The sequence below is a fragment of the Cryptomeria japonica genome, chromosome 1 (genome assembly GCF_030272615.1).
Source record: "Cryptomeria japonica chromosome 1, Sugi_1.0, whole genome shotgun sequence".
Lineage (NCBI taxonomy): Eukaryota > Viridiplantae > Streptophyta > Pinopsida > Cupressales > Cupressaceae > Cryptomeria > Cryptomeria japonica.
Window position 1 is genome coordinate 20,066,966 of NC_081405.1, and position 22,181 is coordinate 20,089,146.

The window sequence follows — 22,181 nt, forward strand, 5'->3', positions numbered from 1 at the left end:
TTCATTATAAATATTAATTAAGACTTTGCTAATCCATTTGATGTTGGCCTCGTAGAATTTAGCAGGCAGCCCGTCAGGTCTAGGAGCTCTATCATTATTAAGGGAATTGATGGATTTCTCAATTTCCTCTAGAGACAAGGGCTGCTCAAGATTAGAAGCATCCTTAGCCGAGATCTTATGAGGAATGAGATTCTTACACTGGTCTCTAAGGGCCCTAGTCTCCTGAGTATCCTCTGAAGTAAAAAGATTTTTATAAAATTCAACAAATTCATTCTTTATAATCTCTATGTCTGTAGTCAAGTGATTATTAATAAGCAGTTTATCTATAGACTCTTTAGCTTGCTTATGTTTAATAAGATTAAAGAAAAATTTACTTCCTCTATCTCCATATTGAAGCCAATGGGCTCTTGAACGAATTTTCGCACCAAGAGCTTTATGATGTTGATGATTTCTGAGAGCATTTTTAGCATGGGCAAGCTGGTGACAGAGATAAGGATCATCCGGATTATTTTGGATATCATTCTCAGCATTATAAAGATTATTATTAAGCCAAGATTCCTTAAACATATAATCTTTGGCCTTCTTTTGGCCAATAGTTTTTAAAAAATTCTGCCAAGCAGAGACATCAAGATTCCACCTATGGATATAGGATAGAGAGGGAAAATGGGACTCATTGATGAGTCTAATAATGGAGATGGCAGCAAGAATGTCATTAACCTCAAGAAGGCTAGTGTTAAGAATGCATTTATGGTCAGAATGATTACTAGAGTTAGGTGAGCAACCGAGATTAACAGATATAGAGATAGGGTGGTGATCCGAAAGGGTGGTAGGGGAGACAAGCACCAAGTTATTATTTTTATCAGGTATCACAGAAAAGAAATTGCTATTAAGATAGAATCTATCAAGCCTAGAGTAGATTCTGTATTGACCTTTCTAAAAATTACACCAAGTAAACTAGAGGCGAGGGTTATTATTCTTGTTTCCCCTTAAAGGATCAAAAAGGGATTTAGCTCTTTTAAAGTTGTTCTAGGTAAGTCTTTCCTGATCTTTCCAAGAAAAAGGCAGACCTCCCATTTTATCTTCCTGATTCTCAACCATATTGAAGTCACCTCCAAACATCCAGGGAATGTCAGGAAGCGAGGTGAGCCAAGTCCAAAACGAGCTTCTTTCCATATAATCATTGGCAGCATAAACAGAACAAACACCAAATTCCATATCATTATGATTAAAGATTAACCAAATAGCTCTATTACAAGGAGAAAAGCCGAAACTTTTAATCTTAGGTCCCCATTTGGGGTTGAGAAGAATCGTCACACCACCCCTACCCTGAGGGTGATTAGTGGAGAATTTGATAGCATCTCTCAAAATAAAATTAAGATTGGATTCAAGATTGAATCCAGTAGATTTAATTTCTTGCAGCATAATCATATCAATATTAGTTTGAGACTTGATAAAATCCTTGATAATAAACTTTCTATCAGGACATTCCAGCCCTCTAATGTTCCAAGAAACACAATTCATTGTGACATGATTAGAGCATTAGATGCCTCAGCACCCACAATTTCCTCCATAGGAGAAGCATCTTCAGAGTCTGTTTGATTTTGCTTTTTACTGTTCTTGTTTTTATTCTTGGATCCTGGAGGTCTTCCTTTCCTTCTAGCGGTGAGGATGTCCTCATTATCTGATAGAACAGGAGAGGAAGCCTCCAACTTCGAAAACTGATTATTAGCGACAGGGGTTGTCGGAATGACTTCAACTATGAAATCATCCGTAATCTCTTTAAAATCTTTCACAAGGGGGTTCTGTTTTGAGGAAGTGTGTTTGGTGGGAGCTTTAGGAACAGTCAGAGGGGAGGCCGAGGGTTTGGCAACATCATTAGTAATCATATTAGTTGCTGAAGGAGGGGATATAAGAAGCATATTAGGGGTCGAGTCCTTTTTGCTCGACCGATTCTTCCTTTTTTTTGTAACAGTTTGAAAACCATCTGTATCCACAATGCTGGTAAATGACACATTTTGAGAGATCGTTGTTTGTATCGGAGAGGGGAAAGATTGAGAGGGAGCATTTAGGGAAGGCACAGGATTAGTTTTAGCAGAATAAGGCGGAATCGGCTGGTTAGAAATGGGGAGGTTAAAAGGGTTAATAACTTTTTGATTTTTATTTCTGATAATCGAGCAATCTTTCCTTAGATGCCCTTCTTTCCTACATAAAAAACACGCATTCAAACCACCTAGGGTTTCAATAGGGCAGGAAATTTGCTCATTAACAATGGATATGTTAATTTCTTTGGGTAGATCCTGACCAGGTTTCAGAGCAATAAGAACCCTTGCATCTAAATGCGGGACTAACCGAGCAGAATCATCCATTCTTAGGAATTTCCCTAGAGGTTCAACCAGCTGAGGTATAAAACTCCATAAGAAAGGAGGAATTTGTTTTATGAGGACCCATCTTGGAGCCGAAAGAGCAACCACCTCATCAAGGTTAGCCTCTGCATTCCAAGCCAGAGCCCTAAACGTGGTGTTGTCGACCATCCAGTACTCTTTTTTTAGCACAGCCTGTTGAGAATCGTTATTGACAAAAAATACAACAAATAATCCTTTCTGAATCTGCCTACAAAATGAGATTTGATAACCAAGCTTTAAGTTCCAATAATTATAAAACCAATCGTCTAAAAATTTTCTGGCAGGCACTTTATCAATTTCAACCGCAGAGAAGAAAATGGCTGTGTTACTCAATCTTTCTTTTTCCTTAATAATCTCATTCAACATTTCAGGATTGGGAGTAACATGAAATGCAGAAGGGTCCCCAGGATGCTTACCGTTTGTTGTGACTTCATTTTGCGCAGGTTTGGCGAATCGAGCACCAGAAGCGATTGCAGGAGAAGATTTAGCAACCACGTCCAGAAAAGATCTCTGCTTATTGCCAGGGTTTGGGCTCAGTTTTGACACATTGTTGGTAGCGTTTTGGATTGATTTCGCAGCAGATGAATTAATACTATGGGGTACTGAAGTAGCCGAAAATTTAAACGATATATTAAGTTTAGGGCTAGAGATTAAGGGTGGATCACACCTAGTAACTTGTCCGGTCGCTGAGTCATCATCCTTATTTCCTGCCACCTCGCCAGTATCGAAATATCCCACGCATCCTGTGACACCAGCGGTATCCCCTGGCGGATCGTGACCTGACATACTAATTATGTCGGGAGTCACCAAAATTCGCACTTTTGCTATATCAGATCTGCCAAAATTCCTCGAAAAACTTTTCGAATCATCAAAATCAAGCATATCATTAATTAATTTTTGTCTTAAAATCCGAAGTTAATCTAGTCATGTAAGTATTTTACTTCCTTGATTCATTCTTTCATCATTTATATTTATTTGGTTTTTTAAGGTATTATTAGATGTCCACTCTAACATACTTTAAGTTCTAAAATATTAAATATTTATAAGTTTAAGTGAATGTGTAGTATTTTTTACACATTTTGCTTTTATTTCTTTGAAGAGATTTTTTACTTAAAAAAAATCATCTAAATAGTTATGAAAAATAGAATATTATAAGTCTATTAGAACATTCCTTTACATTTTTAACTTTTTTTTTAGAATATGTTAACATTTTAGAAAATCCAACAATTTTATATGATATATATAAAGCTTATAAAAAATTTATCCAACTAAAAATTGTTTTTTTTTTAAATACATAAATAAACAAATAAATTTCATTTAAAGATTAGTACAAAAGATGAAAGATAATTATATCTAGCAATCGCACTTTGGTGTGCAATGGGTATGTCGAAGAGGTGTGGAAGGTCAATGAGGGAAAATTTTGATATTTTGCATACATTTGTTCAGTGCATAAGTTCAATTGGTAGGCCATTTAAAAAGTGATTTTGTTTGTACAACCAAGGTCTCAATCGAGAAGTAATAGCTTAAAATGAACTATGCATCTAGTTATAGGGATCTAAACATGACTACAAAAAATTTTGAATTGAGAAGATAACTAGATTCCATTATTGGAACAAGATCATATTATGTTTGTAATAGGTGGAGAGGGAGATAGATATATGAATAGGTAGAGAGAGAGAGAGAGAGAGAGAGAGAGAGAGGAGAGAGAGAGAGAGAGAGAGAGAGAGAGAGAGAGAGAGAGAGAGAGAGAGAGAGAGAGAGAGAGAGAGAGAGAGAGAGAGAGAGAGAGAGAGAGAGATGGTATTCACAAAATATATCATCATGTTCAAGAAGATAGAGTAGGAGAGATGGGGTGAATAAGAGAAAGATAGAGATAATGAGATATAGATAGAGAGGGAGAGGAAGAAATAGAGAGAAAAAGGAGGTAATAGAGAGAAGAGAGAGGGGGAGAGATAGAGATAGACAGGGAGAGGGAGGGGGAGAAATGAGGAGTGTGTGTGAAAGTGTGAGAGATATTGAGATGGAGATGGGGAGGAGTAACAAGGAGTGTGTGAGAAAGATTTAAAGAGATAGATAGATAGAGGATAGAGAAATAAAGAGATATAGAAAGACGGAGTAACACAAAGAGGAGAGAGACGAAGAGGGAGAGATAGAGAGAGATGGGGATAGAAAGAGAAAGTGATAGAGAGAGGGGGGGGGAGAAATGAGGAGTGTGTGTGAAAGTGTGAGAGATATTGAGATGGAGATGGGGAGGAGAAACAAGGAGTGTGTGAGAAAGATTTAAAGAGATAGATAGATAGAGGATAGAGAAATAAAGAGATATAGAAAGAGGGAGTAACACAAAGAGGAGAGAGACAAAGAGGGAGAGATAGAGAGATGGGGATAGAAAGAGGAAGTGATAGAGAGAGAGAGGGGGGGGATGTGGAGATGGAGAGGGAGACATAGAGGAAGAAGGAGAGGGGAAGATAGAGAGAGAGAGAGAGTGATGGAGAGATAAATTAAATGTATTATATAAATTTAAATTAAATTTCAAAATATAACTATTCTGTAATAAATTAAAATTTTAATAAGATAAATAATTATAATTAAATTAATTCTAATAAATTTTAATTATTATTTATAATTTCATAAAAAGATAAATAATTAAAAATGAATTTTAAACTTAAATCTAAAATAAAAATAGAAATAGAATAAACTAAATACAAAATCACAATATATGAAAATTCAAATATAACTAATAGATTAGAAACAACATTAACATTAATTGATTCACAATCTGAATCCTAACCTTAAGATTTAACATATCTCAAATGATGCATTATGTAGTTTGGTAGGGTATGTTCTCACATTATTTAGATCAAATCTTTGGATATTCTATTGTGTCTAAATAACTTAAGTATAATTGTGATTTTTTTTTCAATTGGTTATGTGTGCATCTTGGCTAAATATAACCATAATTAAGTATTATAAGGGTTATGGTTAGGATTATTATAAATTTTGGCATTAATAATAAATACTATAAGTACTTTTAAGTACAATTCTATTTTTGTGTGGGATTAAGTACTAGCAATTGCACTTTGGTGTGCAATAGGTACACCGAATAGGTGTGAAAGATCAATTAGGGAAAATGATGTTGTTTGTACAAAAAAAGTTTAAATGGAGTTCTAAGTGATAGCTTCAAATCAATTATGCATCCACTTACAATGATTCAAACATAACTAAAACAAAAAACTATAAATCAAGAAGATAATTAAGATTCATTGTTAATAGACTCGTGTTATGTTTGCAATAGGGAGAGAGGGAGAAAGAGAGAGAGAGAGGGAGGGGGGGGGTTAGAGATAGAGAGAAAGATAAAGATAGAGGTAGAAAGTGATATAGAGAGAGAGGTAGAGAGATGGAGATATATAAGGGCTAGAGAGATGGAGAAATAATGAGATAGAGATAAAGGGAGAATTAAATAAAAATGGAGAGATAGAGATATACTAAAAGATATATATGTGTGTGTGTGTGTGTGTGTGTGTTTAGGGAGAGAGAGAGAGAGAGAGAGAGAGAGAGGAAGAGAGAGAGAGAGAGAGAGAGAGAGAGAGAGAGAGAGAGAGAGAGAGAGATAGGTGGTGAGATAAAATGAGAAAGAGAGAGATGGAGGGCGGTAAGAAAATGATAGAGAGATAGACAAATACTAAGAAGTGGAGATATAATTAGAGAGAGAGAGAGAGAGAGAGAGAGAGAGAGAGAGAGAGAGAGAGAGAGAGGAATGGATAATGGATAAAAGAGAAGATTAAGAAGGGGGAAGGGAGATAGATAGTTAGAGGAGTGGGAGAGAGGAAGAGAGATAGGTAGAGAGAAAGAGAGGGAGATACAACTCAATATGTATATAGAGAGAGGGGGGGATAACAATATAGATAGAGGGATATATAGAGAGAGATATAGATGGATAGCGATAGAGATAAAGAGATAGGGAGATATAAGTAGTAAAAGATATGGATAGAGATAGTGGAGTGAATAAGAGAGAGAGAGGAGAGGGATGGATAATGGGAAATATAGAGGGAAAGAGAGATAGAGACAGAGATGCAAGGAGAGGTAAGAATATATATATATATATATATATATATATATATATATATATATATATATATATAGAGAGAGAGAGAGAGAGAGAGAGAGAGAGAGAGAGAGATTCTAAATCTTTGTCAACATCAAAATAATCAAGATGGAGATTACATTAAAGTCAAAGTAATTCCAGTCAAATTTATACAATTATAATGTATATTCATTTGTCAATTATTCAATTTCATTCACAATTAATCAATCTAACTTTTTGTTAATTTAAAATTAAATTATTAAACTAGGCATGAAAGGTATTTTTTTTATCTAACTTAGCAGTCATGTAAAATCCTATTTTAGTCATATGACTAAGTAGCAAATCAAATTCTTTTAATAAATAATTTTTGAAATAATTCAAATAAGCAAAAATTGAACCTCTAATTTGTTTAGAATCCAATTAGTAGTAATTAATTAAGCAAAAGCCCATTACAATAATATTACTAAATGAAAACTACAATAATAAAAAATGGATATAAGATCTCTCCCTAAAAAAAATCTAATAATAAAATATCATGTGGTTGACAACTTTTAAGTGTAAATATTTTATAAACCATGTTATATTATTTTATAAATACTAAAAACATAAGTTATATTGAAAAAAACAAACAATGATATAAAAAATTCAATCAAATCACCACAATATTTTAAGGTTACAATTAATTCTAAAATTATAATAGATTGTAACTTTTAAAATTCATAAACATTTATTATCTAATGCACATAAATTAAAATAAAATTAATTTTTCATTTGTGAATAAATCAACAATGCACAATTATATAATTTTAGAAAAAGTTAAAAGACTAAAATCTAGATTTAAAACTAACTTTCAATTCTAATTTAATTTTTCATATTAGAATTTTTAAATGAATAATAAATAAAATAAATAAAATATATCAAATACCAAATAGATTATATATTAACTAAAAAGCATTCTATTTTCTTTTAAAAAACACTTTTAACAAGAAAACAACTTAAAATAAAAAAGAATTTATGTATTTAATTATAAAAAAATATTGTAATTTATTAAATGAAATTATTTTTAAACAAAATTTTAAGATTTAATATATTTGCTAAGTTTAAATAAAATATTGTGGATTTTTTTTTGCTTTTCCATATGACTATAAAAGTTTCAAACGTCTTGCACACCTCTAGGATGATATCAATCCTAGATCATTTAGTTGAGCTTGTAAAGTTCACATAAGGAACACCTTCAACGTAATTTAAATAAAAAAACAGTTAAACCTTGCATAAGAATGCATTGCTTTGTATTATTTATTTTAGTTAAGTTAATTCTTTTTTATAATATGAATGATACAATGGGTGTGATTTTTGCTAAGAGTTAGTATATGATCAATAATAAAGAAATTGAAAAACTTATCTAGTGACATCATCATTTTAAGTCATTATGTCTTTGATCTTTCTAAAAAGTTACTAATTAGTATTTTTGTAAGATTTGGTACAAGGGAGATAATATCCCAATTACATGAAATTTTTTGACCATGCAACCAAGCTTTATATAGATTTACAAGATAAATAATTAATATAAATCATTCATGATAAAGTTTAAATCCATTACCACATAATTAATGTTGTAGTTGTGTGAGATACATTTGCATTTATTAAAGTGATCCACATTTCTACAAACAATTTATTACTTTTTTTTATACATTTGACTAATATATCATTGTTTACAATCATATTAACAAATTGATTTAGAACACTATTCTATATTAAAAAAAAAAAAATTCAATATTTTATCTTATTTATTTAATTTTTATTAATTTAATACAATATCTTTATCATTTAGGTATCTCTTATTCTTAGTATATTCATTTGTTGATGGTTATTTAATTAATTTTCTTAAGACCTAGGTAATGGAGAATATTAAATCCTTACATTTTCATGAATCCAACTTTCAAATTCTTTGAATTTTTTTTTAAAAAAAGAGTAAGTAGAAAGGTGTTTCAGCAATGGGTTAATTAAAAATTTACTAAATCATTTTTTAAAAAAATTATGTTACTTTCTATCAAGGGATTTGGCATAATTAATTTTTCTTTAAGATTTATGTAATGGAGAATTTTATTTTCATACATTTTAGTAAATTCATATGTTCTCCCTTTAAAGATTTTAAAAAAATTGTAAATAGAAAGATTGCCTCACTAATGAGTCACTTATAGCTTCATTAAATTGTTTTTATCAAAATCATCCTACCTTCTACCAAAAGTGTTATGATCAAAGACTACGATATAATTACACAAACATAATTTCGAATAGAAGACCCAATTAATGTTGTTTATATTTTATACAATAAATAAATTTAAAATTAACGTTGTGTAAATTTTATACAAAAAGTGTTGTCAACACAAATTGTATAAAATTTCTAATTTGATTTTAACATGTCTATTTAATTTCCATGAATTTAAAAATAAAATAAAAATTTAAAAATGGCAAATTAAATATAATTTATTTTTCTTCTACATTTTTGTGTTTGTGGGAAAATTAGGGTTTCACCAATTAAGATAATGAAACTACTAATCTTACATAAGGGACCAAAGCATTAAAAGACAAGGATGAATTCAGTATATCTAGCCACAATTCAATTCGGAAGAGGACTGAAACACTAATTAAATTCACCAATTTGTTGTCTCCCTCTTTTAAGTTGAAATTTGGATGTAGATCATGAAATTAGAGTAAAATCATGGACAATTGAAAGGAAATAGTAATAACAGACTGCTACAGATGTCAAACAAAGCCATAGACAGGGATTTGAGTAGAGGAATAAGATTAGAACCTATTCCAGAAAGTTCAGGTTTAATTGTCGAGATTGAGATGGTAGGCCGCCTTGGTCCTGTAACTTTGAGACATGCAAGTGGGATCTTTTCCAAATTAGGGAGATGCATCGGATCCATTATCGAAAGCTTGGGCGGAATTGTCGAGACTGGGATGGTAGGTCACCCTAGTCCTCCGCTTTTTGCTCAATCAAAATCTAAAATTGTTCATCATTATTAACTTTGTCAAAATCTCTTATTACAACTCTTGAGTCAATTCCCCACACACAAAAAGAGAGAAAAAGAGGTTGTGTATAGGGGTTTGCTTTAGGTCAAACCTTAGTTTAGGAATTAACCTTAAAATTGAAATGATAATTGTAATAGAAATTGCAGCAAGATGCTTTCCTTTTTGAGGGAATGGTAAGATCTGAAATTGAATATTTATAATGAAAATAAATACCTTGATGAAGCTTCCTTGAATCATCACACAAGGGTTTTAGGATGTCATGTAGAATGTCTTCATAGAAGGTTGTTCATGGATGCCATCTTGAATGCTTGAACTTGACTTCACTTCTTCTCTAATGCTTGATTGCTTTCTCACTTGAATAGAATTTTCTAGAGTATAATTAAACTTATATTAGACAATTTAAACTTCAAATGAGAGGGGTAGGCCTCCTTTTATACCTAATTGTCCAAAAACTATTTGAATTTTCAGAGCAGGCCGACACGAGACCTAAATTCTCTCCCACTTAAAGTGACCACTGTGAGGACCGAATTTGAGTCCTTATTGAGAGGATTAGGGAATTGTGGTGCCATTTTCTTGAGCTAGGACCAAGGCACCCTATCACCCTAATCCTAAGAATCGAGACTCAACTTTGGGATAGAGACAGGAGAGAAGGTGAAAAGCAGATTTGTGAAGGGTGTGAACAGAATCAGAAAAGGCATTGGACATCGAAAGACAAAATACCAAGGTAAGGTCTGGGTGAGGACAAAATCATATGTGGATACAATTTGATGCTACATTTAGCCCCCACTTTAGCGGGAGTATGAGACTCCACCCATACTCACAATAAAGTACAAAGTTGCATTGAAAAACTTTCACCAAGATATTGAAGAGAAAAGACACACCAAGCCCCCAGGGACTTTAGGATCTTGTTACTCTAATATCGAGATAAAAGGGACAACACATGAGAGGGAAATAAAGACATTGACTATACTGGGTCCTAGTAAGATTTGCTTAGTCTGAGTCATGAAAAAGAAAATACCAAATTACAAAGAAAAAAGGCTCAACTTGCAAAGTAACTTGAATATTGAAAATGTGTCATGGTGTGTGCATAAAGTGTAACGTTGAGTTGAGTGTATTCCCCCACATTAAAGCAATTGCATATCGGGAGTACTAGATTTAAGGTAGCACGCATATGCCCCAAGAAAGGACAAATCAAAGGATAATGGTAAAAAAACATAGAGGAAAAAGCACATAAGGGATCCACTAACTCTAGGATCAATATGCATTTAATAAATAATGTATATCGAAAATAATTGTATTGATCAGACCTCATCCTCCAAAGGTAGTGGAACTATGAACACAATGGAAGAAGAGCACAAGAGATAACAAGCAAATGTCTTTTTGGGTCAACATGGAAGAGACAAAAAAGAGATCTCATTGATTTGCATTCTCTCCAAGTAGACAACATAAGGCACATTTACGAAAAAAAGCACATGTATGACATAACATAGATATGGCATATAGAAGAATTTAGATACAAATAAAATAATGTCACAACAGATCCGACTTGTGTTATTACCTTGCACCAACAAAGTAGCAAGGGTCATCCAAAGAGAACCTAACATAACACAAAAACATATCAAGCAACACATTATGGGGGAAGCACATTACAAGCAAGCAAGCAAACAAAAGAGAAACCACAACATGAATGAAGCTAGTCAAGCAAGTCGTCTGTCTTCCAATCTTGCTTAATATCATCTAGGGATGGTGGACAAAGTGCAAGAGTAGCCACATCGATCCCGATAGATGGAGCTTTTGCAAGTTCCAAACAAGGACCATGCTCTAATGATGAATCACTTTGTATATTACTAGGATCTAGGGTTAATTCTTATCAAAATTCTGAAGATAACTCATGATTAATCTCAACAAGCTCACACATATCATCAAGATCATTAAGATCATCAACATTAGCATGAACAATAATATCATCGTCTAAATTAATATAAAAGATCTTTAACACAAAAATAAGTTGAACCATCATTTTTCTTGAGCATTTTTAATTTAGGTGATTTAAGTTGAACTTCCTCCCTAGGGTTAGCCGAAGGTTGGACAAATGGAACCAAGTCAACATTTGGTGTCTTCAAGGAGGAAATGGTTTGGGAAGAAAGCTCTCAAACCTTATCACAACATCTTATTCAACATTCTCTCGCATAATGATTACTTTTAGTTTTGGTTGAGGCTTTTGAAGGTTGGGGATCAATTGGCATAGGCTTCTTTTCTTCCCTTATAGGTGGGGGAATGGAAGAAACCCCAATAGGTTGAGAGATAGAGGATGATGTCAAACACTTTCCTTTGTAGGACATAGGAGGTGGGACTGACACATATATGGGAGGAATAGAAGGAGTAGGAAGAATACTAAGTTCATTATAAAGAGGATGAATATCCATGGGTGTAGGGTCTCTAGGTTTACTCAAGTCCATTAGCATATCATTCTTCCATTTTTGGTAAGATAAGAAAAGGATGTCAGTTAGAGGCTTTAAAGGCTTAGGTTGTTTAGGCCAAAAGTAATCAAGAGTGAAATTTTCACACTTCATTATGGGTTGAAAAGGGCTATGATTAATAGTTACAATGGTGTCATTATGAGGGAATTTCAAACATTTAAATTTTGGAAGGGATGGCTTTCATGGAAGAGAGCCAAATATGTCCCAGCTTCAGACAAAATTGATCCGGTGTAGGAATAATAACAAAGGTGAACAAAATTGATCCGATGTAGGAATAATAACAAAGGCAACATCTAAGAACTTAGTGCTAGCCTCAATGAGAAGAGTAATGGAACCAATAGTAAGGCAAGAGAAACCATCATACACCTTAACCATAACATCATATTTATCATATGTTACTTCATGAAATTGTTGAGTAAAAAGATGTTCTTCGGTAATCACATTCACCATGCATGTTGGATCAAGGAGCATGATCATCCCTCCTCAGAGTTTGTCTTTTCTCTTTGTAGTAATATATAATGGGCCATCAAGTGCAACAATAGTTTCACTAGGATCAAATGTAATGCATGTGTCTTTTGTAGGTTGCTCGGTTTTCCAACAAGTTTCACAACATTATTAGATCCTATGATAAGGTCATTAGGAGAAAAAGGAAGTGGCTCAGACTCAACAACATTGGTAGAATTAGAAGGCAACATATTGGTGAAAATTTAGAGGTTTTGGTTAGGAGGAGCTACGAACTTATTTCCTTTTTCATTCAAACCAGCTACATATATAGTATTTTTATCAATAAATTATTGAATCTTGTTTCTCAACTGGTAGCACTTCTCAAAATCGTGACCTAGTTGACAATGATATTGACAAAAGACTTTAGTATCATAGGAAGTTGGCAATAGTTTAGAATGGTCAATTGTTTTATGGGAGGAATTTGCAACACATTATCATTCATCAACCTCAACATTATATTATGCAAAGGCTTAGAAAAAGGACTTGATTATTTTCTAAAGTATTTAGATAAAAAGACCACACTTGATGTCATGGATGCCACTTGAGTATTGATGTTGTTATTTATCTTGATGAAACCTTTATTATGTGTAAACTTCATAAACAATTGTTGATAACTCTCATTCTTATCAACTAGATCCATTAAAGAGGATGAATCAAATTGACTCACTTGAAGTTGATAATTATGAAGAACCATGCACAATTGTGTGAAAGAAACAAACTTAGAAAACAAAATATTATCTCTTATACCTTTTGTAAATTAGCAATAAAAACTCTTTGAACATAATGATTAGGCACAAGTTAAGCAATTTGTGAATGCAAATGTTTATATATACCAATAAAATCAATCTTTTTCTTTAACGCCTTGCTTACAATGAATCAAATCAATCAAAGTAATCTTAGGACCAATGTTATTTTAATTTTTTTTAATGAAATCATTAACCAATTGTTGGAAAGAAGTAATGGAATAAGGAGAAATAACAATACCATTGCAAGAATTTATCTCTAAAGGTTCACGTAAATAATTTTGCCATGACTCCTTGATCATGAGAGAAATCACTACACAAAGTTTAAAATGTTTCCACTTAAGTCAAGGGGTCACCTTTTCCATTGTATAACTCCAATTGGGAAATTTCCATATGCTTAGGAGGAACCACATGGACAATGTCATTGGATAGTGGGCTTTTTATATCAAATTTGGGAACATTGAATTTGGATTGAGTAATGGAAGCCAATTGGTGATGTAAGGATGTAACAGTTTGAGCTAGGTTATTGATAGTTGCTTTAGTGGATGGATTAAAATTGGGCATATTAGATTGTGATGGAGGAGTAACATTTTTATAGGTAGGTGGAGGTTGAGAATATGGAGGGAGTACATTATGGTATGTTGGTATGGGAGATGGTTGTGAAATAAAAGACTCACAGAAGGAGGTATATAATAATATTGATTAAAAGGATTTACTCCATGAATAACCTGTGTAGGAAAAACATTTTCTGTAATAGTAGTCATGATATAAGATGAAACGTAGGAACACTAGGCAAGGATGTAGGCATAGGAATGGAATAATTAACTTGGCTAGTAGGTTGAGAGTAACCAAGGACTTCCGTTCAACTTTTGATTGGCATAATATTAGTATCAATAATATGAGCAAGGCCATGCAACAAATCCACACCTATCTTATCACTTTGTATCATTCTTTTCAATCATGCAATCAAGGGGATTGCCTCACTATTCAGGTATTATTGACCCATCCATCATTGAAGATTTTCAAACTCATTATCAATCTTCTCCAATTGGTCACTAGTAACCCTGGTTAGTGATTCATCCTCATCATGAGAAATATGAGGTGAGTGGGAATATGTGATGTTATTTGTTGCATTAAAGGAAGCACCAACATTCACATGGAATAGGTTAGTAAAGTGAGGTTCCATGTCCTTAGTGTTTAAACCTTGGGAAGCCCTAAGTCTATGACTTCTTCTCACTAGAATATTACATATGTAGGACTAAGAGTAACAAAACTCATGCACAAAGAAGGAAAATTGAAGGCAAAGATTTGAAACTATGATTAATAATGCAATTTCTTTGTAAAATGATTGATTAACCAATGAATTAAACAATATGACTTATGAATGTGAACACAAGATTCATCTAAATTTGAACATAAAATGTCACAACAATCAGATTTGAAACCACAATTGAAAAAATATGCAACCCACAAGTCAATTTTAGAAGAATAAATTAGGGTTTTTATGGAATTAACCTCTAAATTTATGTAATTGAAATGCATATATGACCGATGAGTGCAAATTTAATTGTAAAAGTGCATACAAATTAGATATGAGAAACTAAATAAAAAATAAACATGAAAGAAGTCAGGTTCACCAAAATTTGTTGGTGGGAAAATTAGGATTTCACCAACTAAGAGAATGAACCCACTAATATTACATAAGGAACCAAAACATTAGAAAGTGGGGGTGAATTCAATAGATCTAGCCACAATTCAATTCGGAGGATGGTTTAAGCACTAATTAAATTCACCAATTTGTTATCTCCCTATTTTGAGTTGAAATTTGGATGTAGATTGCGTTAGCATAGGTTTTTTATATTTATTTTTCTTACACATTATTAAGCATACTTAGGTTATAGGGGACATGGTTTATGTTAGGACATGTGGTGTAATCCACTGATTACATGTGTTGCTCTCACCCACACATGGGTGTTTGATTCTCACACCCTCTTTTGGCTTCTTATGACACCTCTCATAACCTCTGGTTTGTTTCCTTTTGAGTAGGTTAAGCCACATCTTTGGCATTTTCCAGGTAGGTGCAACTCCCACCTAATTTGGTTCTTTGAGAGTTATTACTCCTCTTGGAATTATATTCTCACATTTTATTATATAATCAACACTCATCTCTCCCTTATAAGTTAATTTAGACGAGTTCATATCGGATCAGTCAGTACAAGGGAGTGTTGATTCATATTGTATCAATCACACCATATTCAAACATTATATTTCATCCTCTTTGTTGTTCTCATGTAGAAGGTTGACCTTGGTTTTGTAGATGATCTTGGGAGATTGAGTCCATGAGTGACTCTCACATGGTATCAAATCTTCTAGATCTATAAGCCCCTTCTTGAATTTGGGAGAAATTCAACATTGAGCTTTTGTTGGGTGCATTTTTAGCTAAAAAGGGCATCACCGTCGAGTCTAGAAGGATGAACAGATGAATTTTGATATAAAATTCTCTATATTTTGATAATGTCAAATTTGAGGCAAACAAATTTTAGGTAGGACCATATGGCCCCACCTATGAATAGATTTTAGCATCTTTGCTAAACTCAGTAGCATTTTTGGTGGTCCCTCCAGTTTTGGTGACGGATTTAATTTAGTTGGCAATTTCCATCAAATTTGGTAGTGTTCTAAACTTAGTAGGAGATCAACTAAAATTGGCATACTACAATAGTTAGCAGTGATTTTGGTAGTACATTAAATTTGGAGGAATTTTAACAAATTTGGGGGTATTCCAAATTTAGAAGAACCTTGCCAAATTTGGTAGTTTTGTAAACTTGACCCCTCACCATTGTAGTTTTCACTTTTGCACCTCAACTTCAGAAGGCAATAATTTAGGCATTTGAGCTCTGTTTTGCGAGCATTTTAAAAAAAATTTTGGGGTAAAATCTCACAAGATTTGCAGTGGTGTCATCATTTTTTCTTCAAGTGATCCAGATTTTCTAGAAACTTTGTTTTTTTCATTAAATCTGAAGTACAATCCTCAATTTTTGTAACTTCAAGCAATTATAACTTTCACATACAACCTTGGATCGAGGTGTTATTTTTTTTTAAGTTGATAATTTTTAAGCACTACACAATGGTGCTAGTTTGAGGTTTTCATATTGAGATTGTATTGTACTTTCAGTATTTGAGTCCACATTTGAACATTGTAAAACTTTGTTAAAACTTCATTGTAAATGCACTAATTTATAAAGTGTCACCATCATATTTTTCTTGGGGGGTATCATTGATTGAGTAAATTTTTTTGGGGGGGGGGTGATCTTGTGTGTTTTGATTTCTTTGTCGTGTGTTAGTACAATGGGAAAACTCAAATTGAACTCCTAACTCCATATAATTAGGAATCATGGAAAAAAATAGTATGGAATTATCTAAGGGAAAAAGGTTGCACTGGCTATGTTAAATAATCTTTTCCTACACCTACTAATGCTAATGGTCTTCAAGCATGGGAGATCAATAATGATAGATATCTTGGTTATATTTGTTAACTAGTCACTTTTGATTTACAATTTCATCTTGAATCAAGCAAGACACCTAAGCAGGCTTGGGAGACTCTTGAAAACTTGTATGGTAAAACTGATAAGATTAGGGGTTATCAGATTGATAATGATATGATGAATCTTGATCCAAAAAGTTTCAACAACATCCAAGACTATATCTCCAAGATTAAGCCAATGGTCATGTGTAGCCACAGGGACCAAAAGCCATCGGGGAGATAAAGGGTCTGCCCCATTTTAAATTGGGGCCTATTTAAGGGGGACTAGCGCATTTTGGGGCACCCTAGTCCACACCAGGGTGCTCCACACCCCACTCCTCCTACAAAGAGGACCAATACAAAGGGAAATGAGGAGGGTACCTCCAGGATGGGGTCCACTAGGTGGTGTTCATGACATCAGGGTTGGATAATAGGACCAAAACAAACCTAGAGAAGGGATGGAGATAGGACACGCTAAAGTAGGAGCACAAATATGAGGTGTAAATTGGACTGGTTACAATTTACAATTCTACAAGATCTTAAATTTTGTTGTTCTAATCACCTTTTTAGTACTATTATCATGAGTGTGCCTTATCTTGCATATGGGTTAGTCTAAAAATAATAATTTAAATTTATACTAGAAGTAATTTTAGAATCAAAATTATGCCTAGTTTTGAACTACTTGCTATAATGGGTATGTGCACAAAGATGGTGGTCAGAAAAGTGGACACCATCCCAAAAAAAAATGAAAAAACAAGCAGTGCGTACGTGGTTCTAAAATTTGAAATCACCCCGTATGCGCTTAGGTCCATTGTTCCCGAGCCTAAAAAATATAGCGCGTACGCGTTGTCTTTAGGAAAGTGAGTGTGTATGCACTTCTTTTAGGAAAGTGAGTGCGTATGCACTCATAAGCCCTAAAGAACCGCATACGAAGTACCTGTCAAAAAAAAAAAAAATTTAAAAATTGGGTCTTATTTTCCGGTGACCATGACGTTTTTTCCCCCATTTCCTCCACGAAACCGCGAATGGTCTGCCTTATTTCTCCTCTAGACGCTATGGATCAAGGTTAGTTTTTCTTAATTTTTGTCTTTCTTTCCGGTTTATTCGATTTGTTTTACGTTTTGAATTTAATTTCGTTTATTTTGATTAGGTTTTTTTATTTTTTGTTTCAAAAACCAGATTCTGATAATCCACAACAAGAACAACAAAATGCACCTCCTGAAAACCCCGAAGAAAACCCATAAGATACACCTTAATTCCTCCTTTTGACTGTATACTTGAAACACAAGAGCAATTGATTAATCAGTTAGGGCAAAACACGTCTAAAATAAATAGACTGATTAATAAATTGAAAACATCTGATCTTGAGCATCATAAATCCCTCGCCACTAGCCTAGAAACATTAGCTAGTGGTTCCACAACCATTTCCACACAAATTACAAAATGGGGAAACTTTAGGGATAGGTGTCGCCAATACTATGCTAATGGGTTATCATACGAGGGAGTGAAAAACAAAAATATTAGTAAACAACAAATATGTGCCCTTTTTGTTGATCTTAAAACTGGTGAGTCATTACCTCTTAATGCAAAGAGGTTTCCCATACACTGGTGTACCAATGTGCAGATGAAGAATCCATTTTGGTAGAGGTGGTGGATGGTCTTTGATGATCCACCTTGTAATAATTATGAGGTGCCATTGTATTTTTTGAGAAAAGTATACTGTGAGTTTGTCCTCAATGTGCGGCCAAATTATTTTGACATGAGAGAGTTCCATGGTAGAGGTGGTGGCTCTGCCCAAGATAGACCTAGAGCCCATAGGCTAGTAGCCCTAGAGAGTCCTCGCCCCCTAGCACCCAAACCCAAGGTGCATTAGGCTATCCCAGTAGAGATGAAAGAGTCAATGGAGCTACAGACTCTTCAGGTGGCCACAACATTGACTGGTGCCATCATCAAACATGGGACGTCATTAGCACACCCTCTTGTACTGGATGATGAGCCATTAGTTGCTCCAGGTGGCAACAGAGAGCCCATTTAGCATCTATGTGTCAGTTACTCGAGGATATGCTTAGGGACGGCTGACGAGGCTGCTGCAGATGGATCCACATCTCATTCATGCACGATTTGCGGGAATAGATGTCAGGCCCGCATGGTTGAGGATGTGGTGCTGACAAAGGAGTTGATGGACATATTGTTTGCCCATCAACCGCAGACACGGGTGTGTTGATTTGAATTCATAGTATTTTATTTATCAGTCACTTTAAATTTGTAATTACATAAATAAATTTTCATTTATACATCGATTTAAATTGAGACAAATAATATGCATTTCAAGTTGTAGCATCGGTATCCCATACTCCTCCCGCAGTTACTATAGCTGCAACTTCGATGCATGAGGTATAAATTTTGTAACATGTTAAAATAAAATAGTACACTTTTAATTCAAAAAAATTACAAGATATACTAACTATATTTAATGCTTGGTCCAATTTTTGGTTTGTAGGTGTTGCCAGGGGACCAAATATCCTAGATTCATGACATCACGCTCTTAGCGATCGATTTTGGCCTACAAGGATATATGGTATTATATTTTGTACAACCTTTTTTATGTATTGTTTTGATGGAATATGCAAGTCATTTCATTTTAGATTTTTAAAATTATGTTTAATATATTATCTGTACTAATATCTCATGTTAATTTTGTTTTTTTAGGGTACCCCCTTCGCATCTAGGCCTCGTCCTAAGCAAAAGAATTCCTTGAAGACACCAAAACGTGGGAAGAAGGTAATTGAACACATTTTTAGTTGTACAATTGTTTGAAAATGTTGAAATCAAGTCTTAGTTGGGATTTGTAGATTGATTAGTGTTTTTTGTTTATTTTACATGTACAACGACCATTGAACTATGTGGATTTGTTGAATGCACCTGATTCACCTGTGGATCGAGAGAGGGCGGAGGTATCTATGTCTACTTTATTTTCTTGATTTCATGATTATATGCAAGTGTACATGTGAACTTATGATAAATTATAATCTTATATTTTTTTCATACTGGAAATTTCCATAGCTACTTCATCAATGGCGAGCCCTCCTTCGTGCACTAGAGAAGCATCTCAGGATCCGATACACTTTTGTTTGATATATTACATTAATTGTTTTTAACCTACAATACTTATCATTATATTAATTATATTTAATCTTTGATCATTTTTTGTATAGGTAATAGCGACAGTTTCTCCATCGATGGTGAGCCATCCTCAGTCCATTGGAGAAGCATCTTAGGCACCGGTATGTCATTGTTCTCTATATTATAGCTTTCAAGTGTTTTTGATGTATTTATGTTAGTACATTGCATTAATTGTACAATTAATCTACAATAGCCCCCTTCACAGTTTGGCCATAATATTAATTGTACATTTAAGTTTGTCTTCAAGAAAAATCCTAAGAGTGACAAGGAGAGGAGAGCGAAGATATTAGCTCCGAGATCAACTGATGAGGTAATCTACATTTCAATTGCAAAGGAATTATAGTTTAATTGCATAGTTATGTTGTTAATTGTGAACTATTTTCTACAAAATAATTCTAACTTGGCTTTTGAATTATGGTTTTACAGCCATCTACAGAGCCACGTACTGCATCGAAGAGGCTCGATTTTCATGATCCACCATAAGTATAAGATCATATAGTGTTAGTTGTGGTCATAGAATGACCAATACATGTAGATATATTCTGCATTTTTATTGTATATCGATTTAGACATGGCATATGCCACATTTTTGTAATACTTGTATTGACTTGGCAAACATGGCTTTTTTTGATATATATATAAATATTGATATTCGATCCAATAAATGTGTACTGAGTTCATTATTGTGTATTCGTTGTTAGCTATCCTCTTATAAATTTAATTGATCATTTGCCTATGTAATCAACAATATGAATATAAACAACAAAAATCTATGATATAAACATTGCAATCATGGAATATGATTTTGATAAAATTTCTAAAATGTCAAATTAACCCTACAAAACTCCTTGTATTCAGTTCATTATTGTGTATTCGTTGTATTTGGTGGCTGCCCATTTATAAATTTAAATTAATATTTGCCTATATAATCAACAATATGAATATAAACAACAAAAAATGACAATATGAATATAAACAACAATATGTGTGTGGTACGAAAGCACCCTCACACTCGCAATGATCAAATTTTGGTTCTCGTGTGAGAAAAATGACATCACGAGCGCGTTTGGGTGGGTAGGTTTACTCTAGGCATGCTCCTCTCATGCATCCCAAAGTGTCGGAACGTCAAGAGTCATACCCTACCAATGCGATCTCTCAAGTGCCCTAAGTCCAAAAAATTATCAAACTTTGACAGATGATTTCTTCTAATCCAGGACACATATGACCGATCCGTTTGAACCTGTGGTGTCACATGAGGCTCCTCTACAATGGCCTATCTTGGTTTTTGACAACTCGAAGCCATTTTCAATGGGTAGCATTTTTTTCGCCTGCTCCAAAAACTGTCAGTTACATGCAATGCAAAGTTGCAAGATAGGATAGAATTGATTCAGTTCGTCGTGTGAACAAATTGATGTCACGAGTGCATCTAAGTGGGTATGTTTACACTAGGAATTCTCCTCTCGTGCATCCCAAAGCGTCAGAACGTCGAGAGTGATACCCTACCGGCACGATCTCTCAAGTGCCCTGAGTCCAAAAAATTATCAAACTTTGACGGACTGTTTCTTCCAATCCAGGATACATATGATCGATCTATTTAAACCTGTGGGGTTGCATGAGGCTCCTCTACAATTTCCCATCTTGATTCTCGACGACTCAAAGCCATTTTCAATTGGTAGCATTTTTTCGCCTGCTGCAAAAACCGTCAGTTGCATGCAATGCAAAGTTGCAAGATAGGCTAGAATTGATTCGGTTCGTCGTGTGAACAAACCAATGTCACGAGTGCATCTAGGTGGGCAGGTTTACACTAATCATGCCCCTCTCATGCATCCCAAAGTGCTAGAACGTTGAGAATCATACCCTACCGACCTGATCTCTCAAGTGCCTTGAGTCCAAAAAATTGTCAAACTTTGACGAACTATTTCTTCCAATCCAGGACACATATGATCGATCTGTTTGAACATGTGGGGTCACGTGAGGCTCCTCTACAATGGCCTATCTTTATTTTTGATGACTCAAAGCCATTTTCAATTAGTAGCATTTTTTTGCCTGCTACAAAAACCGTCAGTTGCATGCAATGCAAAGTTGCAAGATAGGCTAGAATTGATTCGGTTCGTCGTGTGCACAAACTGACGTCACAAGCGCGTTCGAGTGGGTAGGTTTACACTAAGCATGCTCCTCTTGTGCATCTTAAAGGATCAGAACATCAAGAGTCATACCCTATCGACGCGA